This window comes from Octodon degus, unplaced genomic scaffold, assembly GCF_000260255.1.
Source record: "Octodon degus isolate 3935 unplaced genomic scaffold, OctDeg1.0 scaffold00199, whole genome shotgun sequence".
Taxonomy (NCBI): domain Eukaryota; kingdom Metazoa; phylum Chordata; class Mammalia; order Rodentia; family Octodontidae; genus Octodon; species Octodon degus.
Window position 1 is genome coordinate 3,703,760 of NW_004524775.1, and position 26,260 is coordinate 3,730,019.

Here is a 26,260-nt window from a genome sequence, read left to right on the forward strand (position 1 = left end):
GCAGGGCTGGGCTCGCTGGGGAGGCAGTGCTCTCAGTTTTCTTCATGCAAGTGCCCACTGTGTGTCTTCAGCTGCCAGGGCCATGGGCCACACTACTCCCAAGGACAGGATGAAGGCTCAGGTGCCACCACGGTGGGCGTGGCATTTGTTGAGTGGTCTTTTCTGGTCCTCTTGACAGCTGGCTGGTGGGAGGAGCTGCAGGGGAAGGCCTGGGGGAGCCTGGGGCTGTCATGGAGACATTGGGGTTGGTTTAGTCTTAGCCCTGGTGCTGGCATCTGCAGAGAGGGGCTGTGATCACACGGACAGAACAGTACACTCAGCCAGGGGCTCACAGGGAAGCCTTGGAGTCAGCTTAGAGCCAGGTTAGAAGGCTGGAAATGGTGAGGTGGGGGAAAGAAAGGCTGAGGCAGGCTATCCGGGCCTCGTCAGGTTCCACCACTTCTGGTCTGTGCAGATCCTGCCCCCAGGTGGGGCTGTAGCTCTGATCCAGCCTGTCTCCACCCTTGAGGACGCCTGCAGGAAACACGGGGGGGGGGGGGGAGCGCTCAGGCAACAGGCATGGCCTGAGACTGGCCGACTTATTTAACACAAGGTTGTGTTGTCTCGTTCACGGGTGGGTGTCCAGCGTTCTTGCTCACTCTCTTATTTGCGTGAGGGACTGACAGGAGCTGAGTGTTGTATCATTGGGCCCGGGAAAGACATTTGCAGTAGAGGCTCGGGTCTGCCCAGCAGGGACAACACACACTGACCACAGCCATGATTCTGGGGATGGACTCCTTCCCCACCTCGCAAGCACAAAGTATGAAGACCCTTCACAGCAGCTATGTTGAGTGGTGGCTCGTAAATGCACATTTGAAGTAACAGATCTTGGGGCCTGGGAGATAGCTCAGTAGAATAAGCGCTTCCTTGGCAAGTGCAAGGGCCTGAGTTCAGTCCCCAGTTCTGCAAGAGTGAAATAACCGATCTTGCATAAAACCTAACCCTTAGGAGAACTGCATAAGACCTAACACTTAGGAGAACTGTGGTTTATTTTGAAAGCTTTTACTAATACCACTTTGGCAAATAAATACATAATTAATAAATAAAAATTTAAAAAGCAGAGTATGCTGTTAGCAGTATAGAATTCCAGTTCCATGGTCCTGCGTCCTTACAGCCCTGCTTCTGCCCTTGAGGCACAGTAGCCGACCCTGCCCTGGGGCTGCACGGAGGGAGGACAGCCTGCAGCCTGGCCCAGCGCTGCACACCCACCTGGGCGGATGGTGTCCCCTTGGAGGAGGCTCACCGTGGCTGCTGTGGACCCCGCCCAGGCACCGAGCAGCCTGGCCCTGCTGCTCCTGGGACCAGCTTACTCCCGGTGGCCTCAGGGTGAGCCCAGCTCCAAGGTGAGCCTGCCTCCAACCCTGCTGCTCTCCCGGCTGTGGGAACAGCTGCTGAGGAAGCGCACCTCCAGGTGTCTGCAGGATGATGAAATGATTTATAGCATAGATTTAAGCAGCCTGCTGATGTTTTATTAATCAAAATGTCAGATCATCTAAGGGAAATGTATTTGCAACAAAACTCAACATTTTCAATTTTTAAAATAAGGATTTGAGGCCTCAAGTCTGGGTTTCTAGTTAAAAGATCATGTAAGGGAGCACTATTATGGATAACATTAATATTCGTAGTAATATCCATAGGAGTTTGCTCTGCTTTCTTTTTTCCTTAAGCCAAGAATACAGTTTCAGTCTATGTACCTCTCAGAAATTCCAAGCAGCTTCCACTAAACAGAGACAAGAACTATTGTTCTTATTTTGGATCTGGGAAAAAATGAATATTTCAAATGGCATATTCACAGGTAATCAATGAGTCAGATTTTTGATTGTGTTTCTCCTTTAGAAACATGTCCCGCATGTTTTGGCTTGAAAAGCCCTTTCCCCAGTGCTGTCTCCTCTGACCTCATCTGCAAAGCAGTTCTGTGTAAAGGGTACTACCTCCATTTACCCACAAGGAAATTAAGGCAGCTGGCTCACCAGCCCCGGAGCGACCGCAGGAAGGCCCGGGACAGTGTTTAAGCTGGGCTCTCTGCCTCTCTGTCCTCTGCTCTTCTCGACCGTCCTGCTTTTCTGCTCATTTCTCACATAGTCTCATGTAGACTATATCTCGGTGTGTCCGTCCTATGGCCCCACCCTTGAGCTGAACACTGGGAGTCCAGAGGCAGGAGCAGTGTCTGCCCTTGAGGAGTCTACAGTGATGAAATCAGTGAGCCAGCACTGGAGAAGAGCTTCATGGTGTGCTGGATGCTGCCACATGGTGGGCACTTAAATGTGCCTGATACTCTGAGAAGCACCAGACAAGAGAGAGGAAAGCACCCTCCCCCTAGGGCCCCGAGTCTAGCAGGCAAGCACCAGGGAGTCTGACGTGGCAGACTCGGGTGTGCAAGCACTATACCTGTGTGTGCACAGCTCAGCTTAGTTGTTTTAGCTCACCAAGTGCAGGAGCAGAGGAAAGAACCTCAGCCAGGGAGTGTCAAGGTAGGGGCTTCACAGTCCTCGGTGTCAGGTACACATGGGTGAAAACAGGGCGTCCTTATTCCTGGACATGCGGGCCCTTTCTCTGCTGCCTCCATTTCATGGGGGGGGGGGATCATGTCTCCTCCTCCTACAAGGGGAGGGAGGGTGCCAAGGAAGGGCCTCCTTAGAGACCAAGTTCCCATCTTCTTAGAAGAGCAGCTGCCTCCCTCCTATTTGTGGAGCAGCTGCAGTCTGTATCCCCTGCATGGAAACCCACACAGACTCAACTCTTCCTTCGCCTGTTTCCCTTCTTTCTGTGCAGCTTCCTCCTACTGCTTGACGTTTCCCTCAGAGGAATCTCTCTTGATCTCCTTAGCTAGCCGATGTTCGGAGAGTGAAAGTCAGAAGACTGGAAAATTATTTCCATTCTGGTTCTTTCCCCTTGATAATGCTGCCCGAGACAGTGACACAGCAACCTCCAACATGACAGCAGGAGGGCTTGTGAGGGGAGGACAGGAAGAACGGGGTAGGAAGACAGACACCAGCATCTAGAGCACACTCCCGAGACACAGTGTGTCGTAATCAGATGTCCTACTGTACTCTCCCCAGACAAGACTGGGTGTTGCACTACACAGTAGGGTGCATGTTCAGGGTGTGCCTCATTCTTCCATGTACAACAGTCTTCATTTATTCAAGTGCAGTCACGTCATCCTTTTCTGGAGCATCGTCATAACTCTCCAAACCCCACCTTCTGACCCGAACACCTTAGACTCCATCACCTGTAGAGAGAGCCACTGGCCCATTCTCTCCAGGCACTGAGCTCTCCACATGGCCTGCTCGGAGTGCTTTGGAGACACGGCTGTCTGTGATTTTATCCCAAGATTCCTTCACCCAAGTCATGAACTCTTGCAAGCTGGGCTTTAGCAAGTTTCCATCAAATCAAGTATTAATTGAACTCTTATGAGATAGGAGTGACAACAAAAATGATGACAGCTAAGAATGATGGTCCACACAAAAGTGACAAATGCTGGGGCACCATAATTCAGAAAGGCTTCTTTCTTCCCATGAGTTCATTAGGAGTGTCCATGACAACACATGGCATATTAACCCTGAAGATTCACATTAGACACAACCACACCCTTGCGCACGTTGTGTCTGTGCTCTGATTGATTTTTCAGCATCTGCTTGAGCGTTTACAGATACTTAATTATAATTTATATTATCATTTTTAAAGTATTAATGTCAATGTTTTTAATTACATATTAGTATTATTTTATAAGTCAAGACAGTAGACTCTTGACTTAGAGGCTCAGTGCCTGGGGGCTAGTTGTAACCCAGGCTGCCAGCTGAAGGCTCTGGCTCCTCCATGCAGCCTTCAAAGTCTCTCTCTACACAGGCAGATCGGATCTCAGAGTCCCTGGAGAGACACTGGCCCAGGATTTGTCACTTGACCCTGCACAGGAGAGGATGCTATCACGATCCTTCCAGAACTCTGGGGGCTAAATCCTATCTGAGGCCTGAGACCTTTGGAAGCATAAGCAGGCACACCAGGGTCAAAACCCAAGACTCTGGTCATAAGTTAAAACTAAAGTTCTGGTCATAACCCAAGTTGCTCCTCTGCCAGGTGGGCTGTAACTCAAGGATCCACTCTGTGTGCAGTGTGTGGCAGTAGACACTAAATGCATCACGTGGCTGGTGAGCTCAGCTGGGGCTTGTTTTTGGAGTAGGACTTGTCCTTCCAGCGTGCTGAAAAATCATGGTCATGCGTGGGCTTGTGGTTAGGTCTTATCTGGGGGGACACGTGGTGTCCTTGGTTACAGATGACTCTCACAGACAGAAGCAGAAGTCCTCCTCTCCAGAAGCAGCCAGGAAGGGCCAGGAATGGCAGGGAGTTCCGCAGACATGCTTGTGGGGAGAAGAGGGGTCCAGAGAGAAGGAAAATCTCAAGGGAGCAGGTCCCTCTGCCCTGTGGGTGGGAGTGCAGGGAGGGGAGGACGCAACACTGGGAACAGAGGCAGCAGAGGGTTGTGGGAGGGCCCTGTGGCTCTTGGGTGACAGATCCCGGGCTTCCTGCGGGTCAGTCACTGTCTCCACCAGACTGAGAGCAAAACGCTGGAGCCAGCGCAGCACTAGCTAATCCAGCCGTTTCTCTTGCCTTGCAGGCTTCTCCGCCTCCCTGCGTGGAGCCCTCACAATTCTGCCCGCAGCTCGGCCGATTCTTACACTTCCACCTGGAGAGGGAACACCTCGCCCTTGTCTGACACTGTCATGGGGAAGCCACGATGCTGATCCCCTTCTGCAGGGCTCCAGGGCCGATTAAGGGCAAGGGCAGAGCTGGCCTGCAGACCTGAGGGTTGGTGTAGTTCGGGCCCCATCCCTGGGCGAAGGGCTGCTCAGGCCTGCTGGGCTGCGGAGGAAGCAGCTCTTCTGCTCCCCCTGCCCAGCAGTGTGGCGCGGACACTGCTCATCCAGGGGCCGGGGCGGAGTCAGGTGTGGATCCCAGAGCTCGTTTTGGGGGCACTGACAGGAGCTTCGGAGCCCCAGCTTCAGGCCCAGATGCGAGCTTCACAGGAGTCCTAGTCCTTGGGAAGCTTCGGAGTCACTGCCATTGGGCCGAAGTCCTCGCCCTCGGCTTGCTCCTTGTTCCCAGGGAGAGACACAGGAAAGAGAAAGAGGAAGACAACGTGGGCACCCAGCAGGCGCAGCGGGGCTCTCAGGGACCCCTGGGAAGGCGTGGGTCCTACGTTGAGAACAAGTGAGGTCACGGAGAGAAGCAGCGGTGCGGAGCTGGGGTCTGAGAAGCAGAGACAGAGAGCTGGGCGGGACCCAGGGGTGCGCACACGAGGCTGGGCTGCTCCAACCGCAGGGAGCCCCGAGGCCGAGCCCTGGGGACACCAGTGGCTGTCCTGACTGTGATGCTGGCACTCCCGATAATGGAAAGAGCACACTGAGCTGGAAAAGCTGACAGAGGCTCGGAAGCTATCAGGTGCATTTTTCAAAGGTAGAGTTTTAAGAAAAAAAGAAAAACAAAAACAAAAAACCAGAACTAAAAGTCTTTTTGAGAACCTACTAATTTCCAGGCCCTGTGCTGAGTTAAGTAGGCTGTCTGATTCCAGTAGAAGCTCCAGCCCCTGTACCTATATCCAGTTCCCATAAGATTTGGACAATTGCTAAACACTGTCCACCCATGTCCCTTCCCCTGCTTTGAGGATTCTGCCTACCATAAGCCTCTGTCTTCTCACTAAGTTCCCAAACATCACCCAGGGGTGACCAAGCTCTGTCATTTAAATTCTCTTACCTAGGGATGAAGATGCAGTAAAGTGTGCTTCCCAGTATTCTTACCAAAATCTCTGTCTGTCTCTCTCTCCATCTCTCTGTTTGTCTCTCTGTCTCTGCCTGTCTCTCTCTCTGTCTCTGTCTCTCTCTCTCCATCTCTCTGTCTCTGCCTGTCTCTCTGTCTGTCTCTGTCTCTCTGTCTCTGTCTCTCTCTCTCTGTCTCTCTCTGTGTTTGTCTGTCTGTCTCTCTCTCTGACAGGTGGCTGAACCGAAGGCCTTGTGTGTGCTAGCCAGGAGCTCTACCAATGAGCTACATCCTCAGCCCACCTTCACCTTTTACACTGGACTCGACCTTCGTCAGATCAGCATGGGTGAAGCTACCCACTGGGATGGGGATTTTGTCACGATCTGTGTCCCTAAGAAGTGAATGGCTTTCCTGTGCTTCTCATCTTAACACAAGAACTGTCAGAGGGCTGCATCCCACAGCCAGACGGGAGCAGCTGTGGTGGGGCCTTAATTTCTGCTTATCAACAAGGAGTCACCGCTTCTGCCCTTACCAGCAGGCCGGGCTGGCCATCTACTTTGCCATAGCCGAAGGGGAAAAGGCAAGACCTTCCCAAGACCTCCATGAGCCACCCCTCTTGGGAGCGCCCATAATTCTCTCCTCCTCTCCACAAGCTCTTGTTTCTCTGAGGAGCTTAGGCAGGGAGTGAGAGAAGAACAGCCTTCTGGTTACAGTTACACTGCGGCCTCTGAGGGAAAGGGCAAAGCCAGCCCCTGGCTCCTTCCGAGTTGTCTGCACCCTCGGAATGCAAGCCAGCTTCCTCTGAGGTATCTGGGCGGTGGGGCAGGCCTTCACGGTTCATAGCAAAAGGAGGGGCGGCCAAGAGATTCTTGCCACATCTGTGCCTGCGACAGAGAGAACAGGAAGGCTCAGGGGACATTGTCACCTTGGCAGGGGGTATTTGAATAGTAGTTTTCAATTTTGAAAAGGACTCATTTCTTGTCTTGATAAATGCTGTTTCCTGCTGTACTCCTTTCGCATGTGGCTCCACCGTTGGTAGGAGAACACAGACAGGCCTGCAGAAGGAACATTCTGCCCTGTAGATCCTAGGGAAGAAGAAAGGCCCTCGAGCAGATGGAGTGGAAGATGGGGGATTGGAAATCAATGCAACAAGAGCCAAAAGGACAATTTTAAAATAATCTTGAAACAAATGAAAAAAAGGTGCAACATACCAAGACTTACAGAATACAGCCAAGACGAGTGATTACAAGGAACTTGATAGCTGTCAGCACACTAAGAAAGAAGGAGGATATCAAATCAAGCACCTAACTTTGGGCCTGTTAGAGAGACTTGTCATTCCTAACAACCAGGGAAATTTGGATCTAAGCCGCAGTAAGACACCACTTCCCAGCCCTGACGGTGGCTGCCAGCCGGGCCGAGAAGGTGATCAGCCTTGCTGTGGGTGTGGAGGAGCTGGCCGTGTACTGCTGGAGGGAGGAAGAAATGAAAAGAGCGTGACGGCTCCTCAGAGATTTAGAAGTAGAAGCCACTGCACGATTGCAATGGCTGATACTTTGTGCTAGCTTGAGAAGTTTAGAAGGTTAGCTACGGAACTCAGCAGGGAGCCAGGGGTCCTCGCCCTGCAGACACCCCGGTGCTGTGCAAGGGGAGGGCGCGGACACGGGTGAGGGCTGCGCCTGCGCTGGGGGCGGCAGCCTGCTCCCAACATGAGGGAGGCTTGCTTCCCTCCCGCGCTGCTCTTGGCGCGGTTCTGTCTTCTGGGGCCTGAAGTGGTGCCCTGGCACAGGTCACCCTACCTTGGAGTCCACTGATTGTGCACTGAAGCCTCCGCACCCTGCGAGTTAAGTAAACCTTCCTTCTTTAACTTTAGGTGACTGGTATTTCGTCTCAGCAGTGATAGAGAAGTAGCCAAGACAATGACCCAGTAATTGCACTTGTAGCTATATATACAAAAGAACTGAAAATATGGTCCAGGACAAATATTCATACTGGCAGTCTAATTTACTCTAGTAAATTCAAAAGCAGTCTAATTTACCCTAGTCAGAAGGAAGAAGGAAGTCGATGCCTATCAGTAGATGAAAGGACAAATTGTGATCTATGCCACCTAACGGGCTATTGCTCAGCCTTGGAAGTGAAGGCCAAGTCTGACACAGCCCATGATACAACAGGTATGAATGCTGACGACGTTAGGCTAAGTAAAATAAACGAACAACCAAGATAAATGCCGCATTGCTTCATTCATATGAGGGACTTAGGGCAGCAACTCACAGAAGTAGAGGAAGGTTTCACTTTTGCAAGAGGAAAAAGATCTAGAGATTGGTTGTGTAGTTGCATTAAAATTAAAAATTCAGATGAGTGCTTAGTAGCCAATTCAATTAATGGAAAATGTTCCGGTATGTTTAACTACTTGAATATGTGAAAATAGTTTTCCAATAGTTTTCTTACACAATTTCATGTGTAAGACTTGTAAAATTTAGATACAGGTCAAGTATTTCTGATAAAAATTTCTTGTCTGAATTGAGATATACTATGACATATGCATCTGATTTCAAGAACTTAGTGTATTTCAAGTGATGATAGTTTGCATTAAGTAAAATATGTCACTAAGGTAAACTCAGCTCATTCTTTTTATTTTTTATATGTCTATTTTTATATGTCTATCAAAAACATAAAACTGATTTATAAAATGTAGAAGTGATTTGTGCTGTGCCTCTGTTAGAAGATTTCCAAGAATGGCCACCCAGAGGGCGGCAAGGGGATACCTTGAACATTGAACCGGATTTGCCTTATTTGATAGAAAGTACCGAGACACTCCAGGTTTTTCTCAGTTATGCCTCCATCACAAAAGTTGAAAATATAATTTAGAAATAAGGAGTCTGGGGTACACCTGAGTTCAAGGCCTGCCTGAGCTACATAGCAAAATCCAGTCTTAAAAATGAAGACACGAAAATGGCAGTGTGCTAAGCAAAGCCAGCACGCCTCTCTGGGAGTTGGGATACAGACCCTGGAAATAGCACCTGGGGGAAGAACAAAGAGAGAAGTGGATCCCCAGGAAGCAGGGAGGATCTGACAGGAAAAGTGAAACCTACAGAGAAATTAAAGAAAGAAAACCTAACAGTGAGAAGAAGAGACAATATGAACCTTCTCCCCGGCTCCTGGCTTGCAGCTCACAGGAAAAGGAGACCAAATCTAGGCACTCAACATGGGAGCCACGGACTCCAGCGCACCTCAGGGAGAAATGAGGTGGGGCCAGTGGTGCTGGGAGCTGCAGGTGGAGCACAGGGGTCGGCTCCCACAGGGGCCATTGGCCAGGCGACGCAGGTGAGTGACTCCTGTCCCAGCTCCGTCAAGGCCCTGGAAGAGCGCTGGGCAGGATGCTACTTGGGGAAGGGCGGAGAGTTGGAACCCAAAACACAGAGCAGAGTCAGGATGCCTTCTCTTTGGGGCTCCCAATGTTACACTCCCAGAGATTGAGTAAGAAGGGCCAGGGACAGCCATCTGGAGGAGCCCTGCTGAGGCTGAAAAGAGCCCCTTCCCCCAGGGGCTGGAGTGAAAGGACACAGACCCCACCCTCACTGCCGGAGCCTGCCTAGTTTTGAGTCATGACACTGATGCTGCTGCTCTAACACTGCTGGCTTCTGGTGCTGGCGTCCAGCACAGGTCTGGATTCTGACCTTCTTCATCTACCAGCGTGAGCAGGCCTGTCTTGACTTGGACACTGCCCCTAAACTGTAGATCATGAACAAGAACTACATGCTCAAAAACCACGGAGAAATTCCTCTCTCTCTCTTCCCTCCTTCCCTCCTCCCTTCCCCTCTCCCTTTCTTTCTTTTTTCATTGTTTCTCCTTCCTTTTTTTGTTTTCTTTCTTTCTTGTGAGTGTATATGTGTTATTTTTTGTTTCATTTTTCTTCTTTTCTTGCCTTCTTTCTTCATTAGTGCACTGGGGTTTGCGAAATGTTCCTTTCTCCTTCTTTCTTGCTTTTATCTCTTTTTCTTATTTTTTCCTTTTCTTCCCTTTATTTTTCTCCATTTAATTTTCTTCTCTTATTTTCACTCAACATGTAATTCCTTTTCCTCTCTTTTGCACTTCTATTCCTCATCAATTTTTGTGCTTTGTCTTTACCAATCTATAAAAGTCCTTCTGCTCTCCTATAAGATCCTTCCCCCAATCCCAAAACCTGTACTTTTAATGGTATAATCATAGAGTTTTATTAATCTTTGGATAATTAACTCTGTAAAATTACTGTTGAAGTCTTCTCTACCACTAGTGAAGATATAGTTGTCACAGTACATATTAGTTGTCACTTGGCATTAACAGGGTTGCATAATTGTTGCTATTTCTCTGTAAACCAATGCTTGGATTGCCTATGTGACATTAGCAACGCTGGAGTAGATGCCCAGAGAACTCAGTGTTGGGGTAATTGGACTGTATTCTTCCCTCCAAAGTTAATCAGAGTGGTCAGATCTTGGAGCTGACAAAGGACAACACTTAGCCACATCCAGAGTACACCACTGGACTAAAGAGATCTTTATGTTAGTAACAAAATCTTTAAACTATGTGTCCATAAACCTTAGTACAAAACAAAGCAAAGCAAATGATAAAAATATAAGACAAGGCAAGAAAATGCTCCCCAAACTCCCAACTCCTTCAAAGCCAGTATGAGGCATACACTCAAAGTACTCAGAGGCTGAGACAAGCAATGAGACAGCAGATCAGAGAGCTGTGAGGGGATCACAGGAGGTGTATCTAGGGAGGTAGAGGAGTAATAACTACAGTGATCCAAAAGCTTTCAGAAGACACTGATACAAAGCTATATGATCTAAACAAAGTGATATAAAACATGAATGATCAGTTTATCAAAAAATTAAAGTCCATAAAAAGGCTTCAATCAGAAATACAAGAGCTTAAAAATTATATTAAAGACATGAGCAGCAGAGTGGAACCATGTGAGGACAGAATTTCAGAACTCGAGGCCTTCAAGGTCCAACCACCAGGAGACACCTTCAAAGCGACAAAAGAACACGAGAAGCTGGTCTGGACAGCTGATGATGATGTGAAGAAGACTGAGATGAGCTGGAACAAGTGAAAAATCGGAAACAACCTGCATGGCACAGCGCAAACTGTTCACAGAAATAATGACCAAAGACTCCCCAAATATATAAGAAATATGCATACGGATGAGTGATCTAGAATTCCAAACAACTCTAACCGACACAGAACCTCTGCACACAATATTATACAAAGCACCAGAAGCCAATCACAGGGATAAAATCGTCAAAGGCAAGGAATTAATATAAAGGCAAAGCTGCTAGAATTACAGAAAACATGTCAACATAAGACTTAAAAGTCAGAAGGACTTGGAGTAAAGTGTTTTATGCCCTAAAAGATAAAAACTTCCAACCATAGTTATGTAGCCTGCAAAGATTTCTTTCAAAATTAATGGAGAAACAAGGTGTTTCCAAGACAAGGAGCATCTCATGACATTCAAGACTTTCAAACCAGCATTATGAAACCTTCTCCAGAATGTTCTATAGATAATAAAGCCAACGAACGTCAGTGAATCAACAAGAATGCAAATACCTGGCAGGGTGAACAGCTGAACAAAAGGAAGAAAGAAGGAGGAAACTGTCAACACGACAATGACGGTAACATTTCAGTGCTTCTCAGTAATAACTTTCAAAGTGAATTGTCTTCATTCTCCAATCAAAAGACACGTATTGGCAGAATTGATCAAGAAAAAAACCAAATTATATACAGTATACAAGAAGCAGATTTGTTTATTTTTCAAAGAGAATAAAAACTAGTAAAAAAATTAGAAATCATGCAGAATTTTACTGAACAAAATAATAGGAATTCAGCAATTGTAATATTGCTTATTACTGTCTTCAAATCAGTTTTTCAGATGACCAGATATAGGCATTCAAAATTGGCCAAAAACATTATTAAAAAATTAAGCATGAACTGTTACTTTCAGCAGAATAACAGAGATCCACAGCACAGTCATCCAAGCTATCCTATGTATGTACATATGTAATTCTTGTTCCCTTTTTTTTTTTTTTTTTTTTTTGCAGAACTGGGGATTGAACTCAGGCCCTTGTGCTTGCCAGGCAAGCACTTATTCCACTGAGCCATCTCCCCAGCCCCTCTTTTTTCTTTTATTCATTCCTCCTTTTCTTCTTTCCCTCATCTCAGCTGTTCCTTTCCTTTGAATAGTTTCTTTCCCTTTACAAAGGTAGGTCTCACTTATTTTACTTAAAAGCAGAAGACTTAATCCAAACAGAAATTCACACATTAAAAAAATCAAAGGATAGAAACCAGGGTTCTTCTGGGTTTTTATGAAATAAAAACCCAGAAGAAAGCAAGAGTAGTTACCCTAATTTCAGACAGTGTATTTCAAGCCCAAGCTGATCATGAGAGACAAAGGTCACTCGCTACACATTGGCTACAGGAACAGTTCAATAGGAATAAAGGACAATTATAACCCTGCATGCACCACATTTCAGGGTGCACAACTTTATAAAACAAAAACTAATGGATAGGAAAAACCATAAAATATCATTACAATGGGGGACCTTAATTGCTGTCACAAGGACAGATGCCAAATGGACAGGTCAATGAGACAACAAAACAAAATAAAAAAAAATGAAAGAAATCTCAGAGTTAAACCAAACCTTCAAACTAATAGACTTAATGATACCTGCAGAGTGTTCTACCCAAAACAGCAGACTACACCTTCTTCTCAACAGCACTTAGACCTTTCTCCAAAATAGACCACATATTTACTACCTCAGAAAGAATGCTTAAGTAAACACAAAATAATCAAAATTATCCCTTACATAGAATCAGATCATAGTACAATGAAACTAGAGATCAGCAGCAAAAGAAACCACAGGAAGTATGTGAAAGAAAACAAAAGACACATCCTTAGCCAATGTTACAAAAATAAGGAAAGAAAAGACTCAAATCCATGCAATTAGAAATCAAAAAAGATATCACAACAAATTTGCTGAAATACGGAGGATCTCTTGGTAAGTCCTTTGAAAATTTATACTCTAGTAAAATGGAAAATTCAGTATAAGTGGATAGATTCCAACATACATATGACTTATCAAAGTTAAACTAAGAAGATATAAAAATTCAGAATAATCCAATATCATCCAATAAAAATGAAGCAGTTAAAAACTACCAAATAAGAAAAGCCCCTGCTCTGATATATTTACAACTGATTATACACAAACTTTAGAGAAGATCTACTACCAAGACTTCTTGAACTCCAAGGAAGTCAAAAGGGAAGCGGTGCTTCCAAAGTCATGCTTGGAAGCAAACATACTGATTTCAAAACCAGAGAACTCAACCAAAAAAAGAGAACTACACAATCTTCTCTTTAATGAAATTAGGTGCAAAAATCCTCAACATACTGGTAAACAAAATGCAACAAATCATAAAAAATAGCATGTCATGATTAAGCGGGATGCAAGGATGGTTCAATATATGCAAATAAATAAACGTACTATATCACATAAACAGAAGCAAGGACAAACAAAACAAAACAAAACACATGATTAGCTCAATAGATGCAGAAAAAGCATTGATAAAATCCAGCATTCATTCATGATTTACAAAAACCCTGAAGAAAATAAGTCATCTGACAAACCAGCACCCAGCATCATACTAAGTGGAGAGACATAATAAATGAAAGCTTTCCCTCTAAAATCGGGAATAAAACATTAATGTTTGCTATCACCATTGCTACTCAATATGGTTCTTGAAGCATTAGCCAGAACCTCTGGCAAAAGAAAGAAATAAAACTGATATTCACAGGAAAAAGAGATATCAAATTACCATTGTTTGCACATGACATGACTCTCTACATAGGAGACTCCAAAAACCCTGCCCAAAGACTCCTGGAACTAATAACCAAATTCAATCACATAGCAGGATACAAAGTCAACACTTAAAAATGAACAGTGAGAAATTAAGGAAACGATGTCTAATAATAGCATCAAGTAAACGTTTAGGAACTAATCTAACAAAGAAACTGAAACAACTCTACAGTGAAACGTAAAGGCGGTCTCTACCCGTCTGAGGCTCTGACCTCCCAGGCTCCCATCATGGGATTCTTACTTTGTCCTTTTGCTGTGCCTCTCATACAGGTAGGGAGCATTGCGCCAGATCCTGGGTTCCTTGTGGGATGATCAGGGACTGAAGCTGGGGAACAAGGGAACTGAGGGTGTCTGCTCTGCGGCAGACACTGAGGAAGATGGTCTAGGTGGTCATTGCCCACTCGCTCACGGAGTGCATGCTGTGGGCCTCAGGATGCAGGTGCTGTGGTCAGTACTGGTGGCTCCCAGTGGGACAGAACCTGCTCCCTGGGTCCCTGATGCCATGGCACACATTCTAGTGGAAGTGAAGGCATGACTGTCCCCTGTGGAAGAGGCTGCGGAGAGGTGTTGCAGGACGGTGTGGAGCTGGAGAGGGGACGCTAGCCCACCTGGTCAGGGTGAAGGACAGTGGGCGATATCAGGGTCTCAGGAAAGTTTTCTTCAGCAGGGAGCAGCTGTAGGAATCCTGGGCTGAAAGCAGGAAGCCAGGGCATTCGATACAAGCAAAGAGCAGTGGGGATGGGAGGGAAGGGGAAGGCATGGAGGCTGAGGGAAAGCGATTCCTCGCAGAGACGAAACCGCGAAGGGGCGAAGGCCAGGAGGAGTTTAAGCTCAGAATGTCACCCTGTCCTTCTCCACACCCATGCTTCATGAAGCTAAGGACAGCACATTCCAGTGTGATTTGTGAGAGGACATCTCAGACAAGGCTGCGAAGACCTGTGCTACAGCCGCTCTTCTCCGGCTGCTCCAGAGGAGGCGGAAGAGCTGAGACCTCACAAAAACAGATGCCTCAAGTGCTGTTTGTATAACAAGGAAAGGCCACCCTATGAGGCTGTCTGCTCCCAGACCTTCTCAGCTTCAACAGTCTTCCCTCCTCCCCGCCCCACTGCTCTCAAGGTGGCTGGAGTCTTTCCTTGTTAGCAATCGCAGTTTCCTAACATGAGCTATGAAGCACTGATGCCATATTTACTTCAGCCTCTTTAACTTTAAGGCTCTCCAGCCCTTTTGCTTAGCCCAAGTCCTGTCCTCACAGAAATTTCAGGGCCTTGCAAGTCACCAGCTGTCCCTGTAAACAATGTCTATTCAGTTTTCACCTTCAGTCCAAGCGTGGCTCCAAGGTCAGTCATCCAAATCAGAGGCTGATGGATGGTGGCTCATAGAACAAACCTAAGTGCATCTGTTTTAGTAAATAAAAGTTTCTGGAATGAGTGTGTGCGCGCATGCACACACACACACACACACACATGTGCGCGCACGTGCCCCAGAAAGAAAGGAAGAAGAAGAAAACTAAAGGAGATGGAATAAGGCATAGTCAAAATGGCCATAGTTCCAAAACTCCCTTACAGATTTAATGCAATCCCAGGAAAACACTAATAGCATACTTCACAGAGTCAGAGAAAGCAATCCTAAAATTCATATGGAACCCAAAGAGAACAAGAACAGCAAAAGGCAATTTTGTGGGACAAGGCCAAGGCACAGGGGCAGCGTGATCTTAGACTTTAAGTTAGAAAGCTACAGCGTTGAGCATACGTGGTGTTGGCATAAGAAGCCCAGACTTATGGATCAGCAGAACAGAACAGCAGGTGCAGAGAGAACTCCAGACATCCTCAGCCATCTGATCTTTGATGGGGGGCGCTGAACAACTTCACCTGAGAAGAGACAGACTCTAGCAAGGGGTCCAGGAAAACGTGGCTATCCATGCCCAAAGATTGAACCTGGACTTGTATCTTTCACCACATAATATGTTATAATAAAAACGGATCAAAAGCATGAATACCAAAATATTAGAACAGAGACTTAAACTTCTGGAAGACAAAAACAAGTGAAAGTCTTCAAGACATGGGCACAAGCAAAGGCTTTTTGAACAGAACCCTGACTGCACAAGAAATACTATCAAGAATCAACAAACAGGATTGCAGCAAACTAAATTTAAAAGGTTGTACACAGCAAAGGAATCCACCGAGTAAAGAGACAATCTAAGAATAGGCAAGACATTTTGCCAGCTACTCATGAGCAAAGGACTAATATCTAGAATATTTAAAGAAAAAAATAATTGGACATGCCAAATTTAAGGACTCAATCAAAAACTGGGCATCTGAAGTGAACAGGTACCTCTCAGAGGAAGAAGTAAGCTGGCCAATAAAGACATAAAAAATGTTCCGCGCTGCCGGCCACCAAGAGCTGCAAACTAAAGCACTGAGATTCTGCCTCACCCCAGAAAGATGGCCTTCACCAGAAAGTCAACCAATAACAAATGCTGGGGGAAGAGGAACCCGTCTTCCTTTTTGATGGGAGTAAAGTGGTATAGCCACTATGAAAATCATAATAGAGATATCTCAAAAAATTAAAACCAGAAATTCCATTTGACCCAGGTGCTTTCTTTCTTGTTACCTTTCTGAAGGAGTTAAGGGCCTCACATTACCTGACACATGCACACCCATGTCTATAGCAGCATAATTCCTGGAAAAATCTTGGAAACAGTCTCTATGCCAGTCAATAGGTGCAAGAGTAGAAAATGTAGTATTTATGCACAAAGGAGCACTACTCTGCCATGAAGAAGGATAAAGTTGAGTTGTTTGTAGAATAATGTGTACACTTTGAGACCACAGTATTAAGTGGCATGAGTCAGACACACAGCCCTATGCCACATGGCCTCTCTTATGTGGGAACCACAGTACATAAATACAGTACAAAGTAGAAGAAAAAAGGGAAAAGGGGACACTGTAACTCAGCTTGGCCAGGGTATCTAGAAGTGTACTGCTTCAGTATAATTATCTTATGTGTCTTGTCTGTTCCAGCCAATTAATCTGGCAGTTAATTATGATAATTAGCTTGATGAAGACTTATAGGAGAAATGAACAGACCTGATATTGGCCAAATAATGAAAAATAAACAGGGAGGAGGAGAAAGGGGACAATAATTTACAGGTGTCATGCACACATATCGAGTCCTCACAACAAGTGTGGCCATGTGTACTGCAAACATGTACTAGGAAGAATAAATAAACAAGAATAATTTCAGAGCTAGCAGGGAGGTTGTAAATAGGATACAGAAAATTCAGTGAGCCTGACTAAAGACTCATGAAAAACTTAAAATCTCAAGTAGCCTAATGGAAGAGAGACAAGGAAAACATTAAGACAAAGGCGAAGCCTGATAAGGAGAAAATGAAACAGAGTACACATAATTCTAAAACGGTATTAATCCTAACAAATACACAAAGATTAAATTTATTTATTGAAAAGTGTAGATTCTTGGGCTGGTTTAAAAAATGACTTTTGAAATGTAAGTGTATGATGTTTACAAGAGAAATATTTCAACTATAAGAACAGAGAGAGTTTTGACAAACTTTTCTGGACAAATATTAGCCAAACAAAAACCAATGTAACAATTATTCCTTTGTTGAAGTGCTTACTTGTAAGCAACAGAGACCTTTCTCTTTTTTTTTTGCTCCGAATGCCTTCAAGGCATGACTGGCTGTTTTGTGTTGTGGGGATCGAACCACAACAACCTGAGCCTGACTGCTTTGTTGAAGCAGCCACCTAAAGAACTGAGCTAAGGGGCAGGCCCCCAACAGAGACCTTTTAAAGGATAATTTGAAGATCTAAATTCAAAAACCTTTGGAAGAAAATGTAGGAGACGCCATCACAGCTCCATGGTATGGAAAGGTTTCTTAATATACAAACACACGAATCACAAAGAAAAGGCTGAGAAACAGGAACCCTTCAAAATTAGAGCCTGGAGAAGAGCAACAGTGGATAAATAAGAGAGAAACCTGAGTCATACATAGCCTGGGGAAATACTTTCTGTGTGTGCCATTGACAGGAGATTGATATGCAGAATACATAAGGAATTAATTTGTACAAATCAACATGGAAAACACCAGGTCAACATAAGGATGGGCAAAGCAGTGGACAGGAGATTTATGGGAGACACTAAAATGGGCTGGCAAGATAGCTCAGCAGACTAAAGGCCTGCTTTGGCAAGTGCAGGGACTAGGGTTTGATCCCTGCTCCCGCATGTTACACTGGTCCTGCCCCCAGGGCACACTGAGCTGGCTACCGAGTCTGGGCATGGTGGCTCATGCCTGTAATCCCAGCTCTGGGGAGCCTGAAAACAGGAGGATCACCATGAGTCTGAGCTGTGTAGTGAGACCCTGTTCTAAATACATAAATGAAACAAAAAAAAAAAAAAAAAAAAAAAAAAAAAAAAAAAAAAAAAAAAAGAAAGAAAGGAGACACCAAGTGGCCCAAACAAGGAGAGATGCCCCGCCTCTCTGGTGATTAGATAAATGCAGACTTAGCCCGGAGATGTCCCTCTGTACCACTGGGAGACAGTGCACTGGCAAAACTTTGAGAAGACTGATACTGGGGAGAGACACTCAGAATCTGGAAATTTCCCCCGCATTGACACGATTGCCAGTTACTTGGGCATCCTCCAAGAGCGAATGGAATGGCAGGGATGGGATTCCCTTTGGCTGGAATGACTGGGAAGAAAAGCAGGGGGCAAAGCCCTGAGAAGACACGGGCCTTTGTGCGGTGCGTGATGGTGGCCTCTGAGGTCTCGTCAGGGAATAAGGCATGTCCTGCAATTCCTCAACCAAGCGCCCAGTGGGTGTCTCGTCTGAGGTGGGCAGAAGCCCTGTGTCCTTCTGAGCTGTGCAGGACACAGAGTCTGGTCCACGGAAGACAGAGGCCTGTGGCTTGCAGGAACTAGCACGGGAGAGCAGAAAGATGAGAGGTCCGCGGGGGAACAGCCCTGGGCTGGGCGCATGGAGGACCGCGCGGTGGGATCTGCCTTCAGATCGCGCTGCTGGGGATTGTCTGGGTCACCAGGCTGAAGTCTTTGGGATGCACCAGAGGTGAGGCGGGGGCTCAGCAGCCCTGGATGGCGGGGAAGGCTGGCTGAGACGAAAGGCTGCCCTGGTTCCACCTGACGAGGCTTCAAAGCAAGCTGCAAGACTCACAATATTTTCTGGAAACTTAATTGCATCCCAGGACAGAGCTCAAGATTATTTATGGGAGGTAAAAATACCTCCTGGCCTTGGCCATGCACACCCAGCGGCTCCCTCCAGGCCTCCGACGCGGGAACTTCCACATGGAGATGGCATCTGATTATCGCAGTAATTGGAAAACATTAGAAGTAACTCTAGGCTCCATCCATAGGGCGATGTGTAACTAAATTGAAGTATATTCACACAATGGGATCTTATAGCTCATTAACAATGGACAGGACCTATATATACCAGTGCGCTCAAATCGCAACATGCTGCAGAGCTCTTTAAAAAGCAAGCTAGAAAGATATGTGCAGCTTGGTGCTGTTTACGGACACCACCGTCTAGATATATCGAGTGCTTATATTCGCTAACCACTGTTTAAGGAATTTTGATGTATTATCTCATTTAACTCGCTAAGCTTTATTTTACAGATGAGAAACTGAGTCATGGGATCAGTAACTAGAGCGATAATGAACACTTCCTTCTGCCTCCAGCGCCTCACGATTACACTGTGGCTCTCACATTAGAGCGAGCCATGCTGACTCCGAGAGTAGAAGAGGCCATTGCTTCTGAACATAGGGCTGGAACTTCAGTTTCTACATGTTTGAATATGTTTGAATTACTTTATACAGAGATTGCTTAGTTGAAACAGTCTTTCTTGAGGAGGCAGTGGCTTTTCTGTGTGGCCACAGGCACTCCTGGAGATCTAGATGGCGGAACCGTCACCCTTCTTAAAGATAAGAGGATTGCGGTTGTTTGCACTGGGGACAACTTGCACTTGAACTTCCTCCCTCAGCTTCCAACTCATCCCTGGAGAAGGTACCAGAAGCGGGGAAGAGCCAGAGCCAGTGGGCACCTCCAGAGACACAGGAGGGCTGCTGAGGACAGTGGCCCTCTCACTCTGGGAGGGGTGGCTGCAGGGAGGATGCGCCTGCCGCCTGGCCCACTCCAGTCTCTTCCTCCGTGCTGCGCACTCCGAGAAACTCCTTCCAGATCAGCCTGAGGCCCCCAAGGCCTTGCACCCTTGCCGGATGCTGACTCTTCTCAAGTGGGCAGCTGTGGGGGGGGCTTGTTGGGACCAGGCTGCTTGGGGGGGCTCTCCTGTGTGGCTGGGCTTTGGGCTGAGTCCGCCCGGGGCCCGGGGAAAGGAGAGGCTGATGTTGTCACGTTAGCTGAGCCTCTAAGCACTGAAGAAGACTTTAAATGATCCCATTTTGCACTTCCAGAGGACATAGAATATGGGGGTGCAGGTAGGGCCAGGGCTTGGGGGGCAGTGGTGTGTGCTCATGTCCAGGTCACACCGTGCTGAGAGCGGGACCTGGGGCCGCTAGTGAGGACCTGGCTGTCCCTGGATGCCCACTCACGCTTTGCTTCCTGTCCTTGGGCACTGGTGCCTTCTCTGCAGTGTCTGGAGCAGCAGGGGTAGCGGTGGGCTGGGCTTGCAGAAAAGGGCCAGTGAGGGCCCGGAGAGCCGTGGCACACCCGGGTGTGGACCACACTGACCCTGCGGTTCCAGACACGTGGCTTTGCTATGCGACACAGTGAGGCTGGAAGGGGAGGTCAAGCCTTGGCGGTGGGGAGGGGAGGTGACTGGGAGCAGCTGGCACTTTGCCACTTCTAGACTGGACATGGTGGCAGCCAGCCCACTGTCTGTCCCTCAGGGACAGGAAGTGCAGTGGGCAGGCCGCTGGATAGCTGACTTTCTGGGTAGCCAGCAGCTACCACATGCAGGCCCTTGCTGGGGTGAGAGTAAGCGCTGGGTCATTTGAGGCAAAAGCCTGACTGTGCAGAGAATTGGCAGAGTCCAGCCAGCTGTGTCAGCGCCTTCCGGGTCTAAGATTTGATAATAGGGTGGCTCTAGATGAGCCCATAAGAAGTTCCAGACTGCTCTGTGTTGGGGTTGGGGAGGAAGCAGGAGGGAGAAGAAAAAGAGGAGGAGGAGGAGGAAGAGGAGGAGGAGGAGGAGGAGGGGGAGGAGGGGAGGAGAGGTGAGGAGGAGGAGGAAGAGGAGGAGGAGGAGGAGGAGGGGGAGGAGGGGAGGAGACAGAAGGAGAGAAGGCAGGAGAGGGGAGGCGGATGGAAGGGAAGAGGAGGGAGAGCAGGGTGGGCTCCCTACTGCTTCCTTTATGAGTGAGTGTGGGAGGGCTGGGGAGATGCTGTGTGGTCCAAGCACCTGCCTGGGAAGCACAAGGGCCGGGGTTTGGTCCCCAGTACAGCACGCCTTGCTGCCCTGAAACCTGGTGTGGTATTACACGCCTGTAATCGCAGCGCGGGGGGGGGGGGAATAGGGATCAGAAGGTCACTACGAGCCCAGTCCTGTATTAAATAAATAAATAAATAAAAAATGTGAGTGTGGAAATTCACAGCGCTGTCGTAACTCGCTATAGGTTGGGACAAGGGTATTGGGTGGGAGCGGATCTTGGGGAGCTCATTTCTTGGGATTCCTGCACGTGTCTTCCAAAGGATTGAGGCCTAGAAATGACTGCATTTCACTTTGGCAAAGAGAGAGAGGATTAAATCCTCACAGATCAGGATGGGAGGAGCAAAGTGCTTGCTTCTCTCCCAGGCTGGGTCCTGGCAGAGCCTATGCAGGGCCCTCTTCCCAGGAGGGCTTGTGACACGAGGCACAAGGAGGGCGCCTGGGCCTCGTGCGGCCCGGGCACAGCGTGGAGCGCTGGAAGTGTTGGTGGGGGTGGGGCGCAGGCCCCCGGGCCCCTGAGAGGGAGAAGCTGGAGTTCTGCTCACACTCAGGGCGCCCCTGCACCCTGCCCACCAGGGCCACCGACTCCCCAAGAGCTTCAGTTCACTCTAAGAGTAGCCCTTTTCCAGAGAGAACTTCGGCTCCCTCACCAGGAAGCTTCCTTCCGCAGAGTCGCTGTCCGGGGGCCCAGTGACCTCTGCTCAGGGTGCCCGGGGTCCTCCGGCAGAACTGCCCAGAAGCCCCGCAAGCGGGCTTTGGGGCCAGACGCCAGAACCAGTCCTCAAGCGCCAGCGTTGTCTTCCGGGCTGCGTGACTTTGGGCGAAGCTCTTCCCTCCTCTGAGGCTCAGCTCCTCACCCACAGGGGTGTCTGATCAAGCCCCAGAGCACGGATTAGGGGCGCTGGCATACGTGGGACGCTCAGCCCAGGGCCGGGCACAGTGAGGCACCGTGAGCACCGCTCCCCGCTGTGCTCCGAGCGGCCCCAGTGCCCCAGGCCGAGCGCAGGGCTCCTGCTGGGCGCGCCAGGGCCCCTTCTCCCGCAGCCTCGGTTTCCGAGTCTCTCTTGCAGACACGCCTTGCCCAGCCAGCCGCCCTGGCTGGCCGCGCTGAAGCTTGTATTTGTCAAGCGACAGCTTTAATGAAAAATGAGGCGCGGCCTCCACACATCAAGGAAGTAACTGCGATTTCTCAGCCACATCGCACCACGAAAACCAGTTCTGCGCAGCCAAGCCCAGACTGAGTGATTCCCTGCGCCCTTCTCTCACTCGCGTATTTTATCTCAGGGAGTCGAAATGCAGGGTGCTGCCACCCCCGCAGAGTGGCGCGGCGCCTGCGGGGGGCAGCCGGCCGAGTGCTCCTGCTCAGCCCTTTCCTAGCTCCTCGGCTCTGCGTCTCGCTGCTCTGATGCTGAAGACTGAGCCGGCCTGACGCGGGGCGGAAGGCTCCACACAGCGTGGGCTGTTGGCACCAGGGCTGCCGAAGGGAAACCGAAAGCGGGGAAGTCACCGTGGCTCTTGCTGTCTTAGATCAGGCGGCCGGGGAAGCAGGAGCAGGGACAGGCCAGGGGCAGAGGCCTGTGGGTGCCTTCCTGGAGGCTACACGGGGACAGTGGAGCCCGCATGGGCTCTCCTACCCTGGCCTGCACGGTCACAGTACAGCCTGATCCTAGGGAGACAGCCCCACGGGAGGCCAAAGGCCAGCCAGATGTGCCTAGGTAATGTGTAGGGGAGGTCGGGAACAGGGATCGCGAGGGGCGGGCGTGGGCGGGAGACCAAGGGAAACGGCGGCACGCAAGAGGCTGGGGGGTGTCTGAGGTCAGCAGAGGGCCTGCTTCCCTCGGCGGCTTCCGTCCGGCTGCCCTCTCTTCCCTGCCTCGCCCTCCCTCCTCCTCTCTACTGAGGACGAGAGAGCTTTCCCACGCATCTGGTCCTCGCCAGGCAGAGGGCAGGCACAGCTGCCCCGCAGGTGCAGGAAGTCTGGTGGGAGAGGCGGCACACACGGTCCACGGCGCACAGCTGGAAATGACCTCTTCTCGCGGGCCTGCAGCGCGGAGCCTTGGCCTGGCTGTGGCGCGGGGACTGCTGGCTCTCAGTAGCAGCTGGCCCCTGCTGTTTATCCTGGTCCCCGAGTGTTGGCTAGCACACCGTCCCACAGGGATCCTCCAGGAGCCTGGGGAGGCAGTCCCTGTGAGAATGTGGAGGGATGTGTGGGTGGCGCTGGGAGAAGGGCTGCTGCACGGTGTCTCCAGGATGGCAGGCAGCACAGAACAGGAATGAGGCCGCAGGTTGCACGGGGTGGAGACAGTGTGGACCCTGAGGGAGCGGCGCAGTGGAGCCACCGGGTCCTGCGGGCTGCCTGAAGTCAGTACCTGCTCGTGGCCTGGGAGTGACTCAGTGTAAAACAGTGTGCAAGGGACACGTTCAGGGCAGGGCGTGTAGTGCTTAGAAGCCACAGAAGGTTTTCCTCATGGAGCTGGAAAGGAGAGGCTGGAACTATTTCGAGGAAGGGGCACTATAGGAAATGACCCTGCTGGAAGTGGGAGGAGATGGAGGAAGGGCTGGCTGTGCTGCCAGGGACCCAGGACGCCCTGGTCAGCCCGAGCTTGGCTTTGGGGCAGCAGGCAGGGCAGGGGCAGGAGTCATGGTGCAGATGAGAGTGTAGCCCTCGTGGATGGGGCAACAGGGTGAGAGCTGGAGTTGCCACACTGGGTTGTCAGCTGCAGCTGCTGGGAATTCTCGGCATTCAGGAAAAGCTCTGGGCAGGAGAGAGCCGAAAATGCTGAGAAGCTCACGGAAGGAGACAGCCAGCTGATCAGGCTGGGAAGCAGCCCACAGGCAGGGTGTTCCTCAGCCCGTTGGACACAGGGGGCCAGTGACTGAGCCACCTTCCCTGAGTCCGCCCCCCAGATAGATGCGCACAGAGCTGGTGACTCAGCCAACTGCACCCTCCTACAGTTCCTCGCTGGCCCACAAGGTCATCTAGGCCGCGATGCAGCTTTTTGTCTACCTGATTGCTGGTTCCCAGTCATTTCAGAGGCTGAACAAGGAGATCTGATGGTCTACAGCTGGACAGCTCATTTTCCATCAGATCTGTAATTAAGATCGCAGAAATGCCTTCATCCCTTCCTTTAGGTGGGTGGTTTCCGTGGAAACAAATCTCATTGATTCCTTCATTTCTCTCCATGCTGAGTTTGGCAAATGACCAGTGCTGACCCTATCTTAATGACTCCAGGACCAGTTCTGGCTCTGATCTGTGCAGGGTAGGGGGTCAGGGGCCCACTCATCACTGACAGTGAACTCAGCCACGCACAGCTTGGTGGGGTAGAGTGTGGTTTTCATCCAGATGTCATGTGGGACCTTAACATCATAAACGCTCTGCATGCTGCTGGGTGTGTGGTGAGTTACTTAAATGCTCTGAAGCTCCATGTCTTCACCTACACAAGGGGGACTAAGCCCTAATTTACAGGGGTACCGGGGATTACATGAAATGAGAGATTAAAAGTAGGACCACAAGCACCAACGGCCACAGTTGGAATTGGCACTGTTACTGGTTTCAAAATGCATTAAATGCACATGGGGCATGGACATCTTTTAAAACCTTGTTTTAACACCCCGGAAATGGACTTCTGTCCCCCTGCTGCCATTTTCGTTGTATCCTGGAGTTGGGCTCCTCCTTTTGCCCCACGGTCCACAAGGTCCTGTCGCTGTCATGACAGGAGCTCGTGTTGATGGGAGCTTCTCTGGCCAGGGCAAAGGTGCCTTCAGTAGCCCACACCAGCTTGGGCAGTGCGGAATGGTCATTTCACTGGCGCTCCAGACATGCTGCTGTGTCTAGCGCCTTCACAGGGGAGATGGGTGAGCCGGCTCTGGGGGCGCAGATGGGTGAGGCGCAGGGTGCAGCCAGTGCGAGGGAGGTGTCCTTGAGGCTTGGATTCCTCAGTGTGGAGGAGGGCTCATCATTTCTATTGCTCTTTGGTCAGTTTGGAATACTGATATTTTCATTGACTGATGGCTTCAACATTATGGTCTGGGGAGCTCCAGGGCTCTGGAGACAGGTACCAGGGGCTGAGCTGGCGAGAGCAGGGGCCACCAGCATCACAGCGGTGTGAGGGCCCTGGGGCACAACCTGGTGTTTCGAACCTAGATTCTCCAATCTGTTAGCATTTAAGTTACTGCTCTTTACATTCCTCCTTCCCTATAGATAGCCATCAATTCCTACTCTTAATTTTGAGGTCACTTGCTTTTCCTGATAATATTAGTTTTGTACAGTTACATATTTAATAAAAAACAGCTGCTAGATAAATTTATCAATTTTACATTTTTACCTATTATTAGTTTTGGTCTATATTATTATTTCTTCTTTTCCTTAGTTTATTGTCTAATACATGGAGAAAAAGAATTTATTCTTATTTTTCTTCAATAATAAATATACTTAAAGCAGTAATTTTGTTTTTGACTACTGCTGAAAGATTGATAGGTAACATTCCCTTTTTATTCTGAACATTTTAAAATTATTGTTTTGGCTTTTTCTCTTGCCCTATAATTAGTTATTGAGGATCTGGGTTTTAAAATTTTCAAGTGATTGAATTTTAAAAATAAATATTTTACAAGGCTTGGAAATGAACTCCGGTTACGGTTTCACTTTATCAAATTGTTCTCCCTCATCTGTGAGGCTTTGAGAGAATGTATTGATTTCTTTCACTGCTCTTTTGTCTTGCATTTCTTTCTTTATAAAAAAATACATTCACCCATAGATATGATGCTATTTATTAACAACTCAGCTGGTTCAAGGTTCTTGTCTTTAAGAGCTGGACGTGGCTGCCTCTGGCATGTCTTGCCCTCCAGTCCCACTTTCTCTGGCATCGATGCCACAGCCCCTACATTTCTCCTCATGCTTTCTTTTTTCTTTTTCCTTGAATTTTTTTTATTGGTGCATTTTATATATACATAGTGATAGCATTCATCATAGGGGAATTGTACCTTGCTTCAAATAATAGTTTCAAGCATTTTTTTAAAGAGTTAAAATTTCTGAATTTAGTTCAACTTATAATACCACATTTCCAAGAAAAATGAACCTTTTGCAAAGACATTTAAATAAAATCATACCAAGATGCACAAAAATGAAATTGTCCAAAACTTCTTGTAAAGAAAAAAATCATTAAAGCATATGCA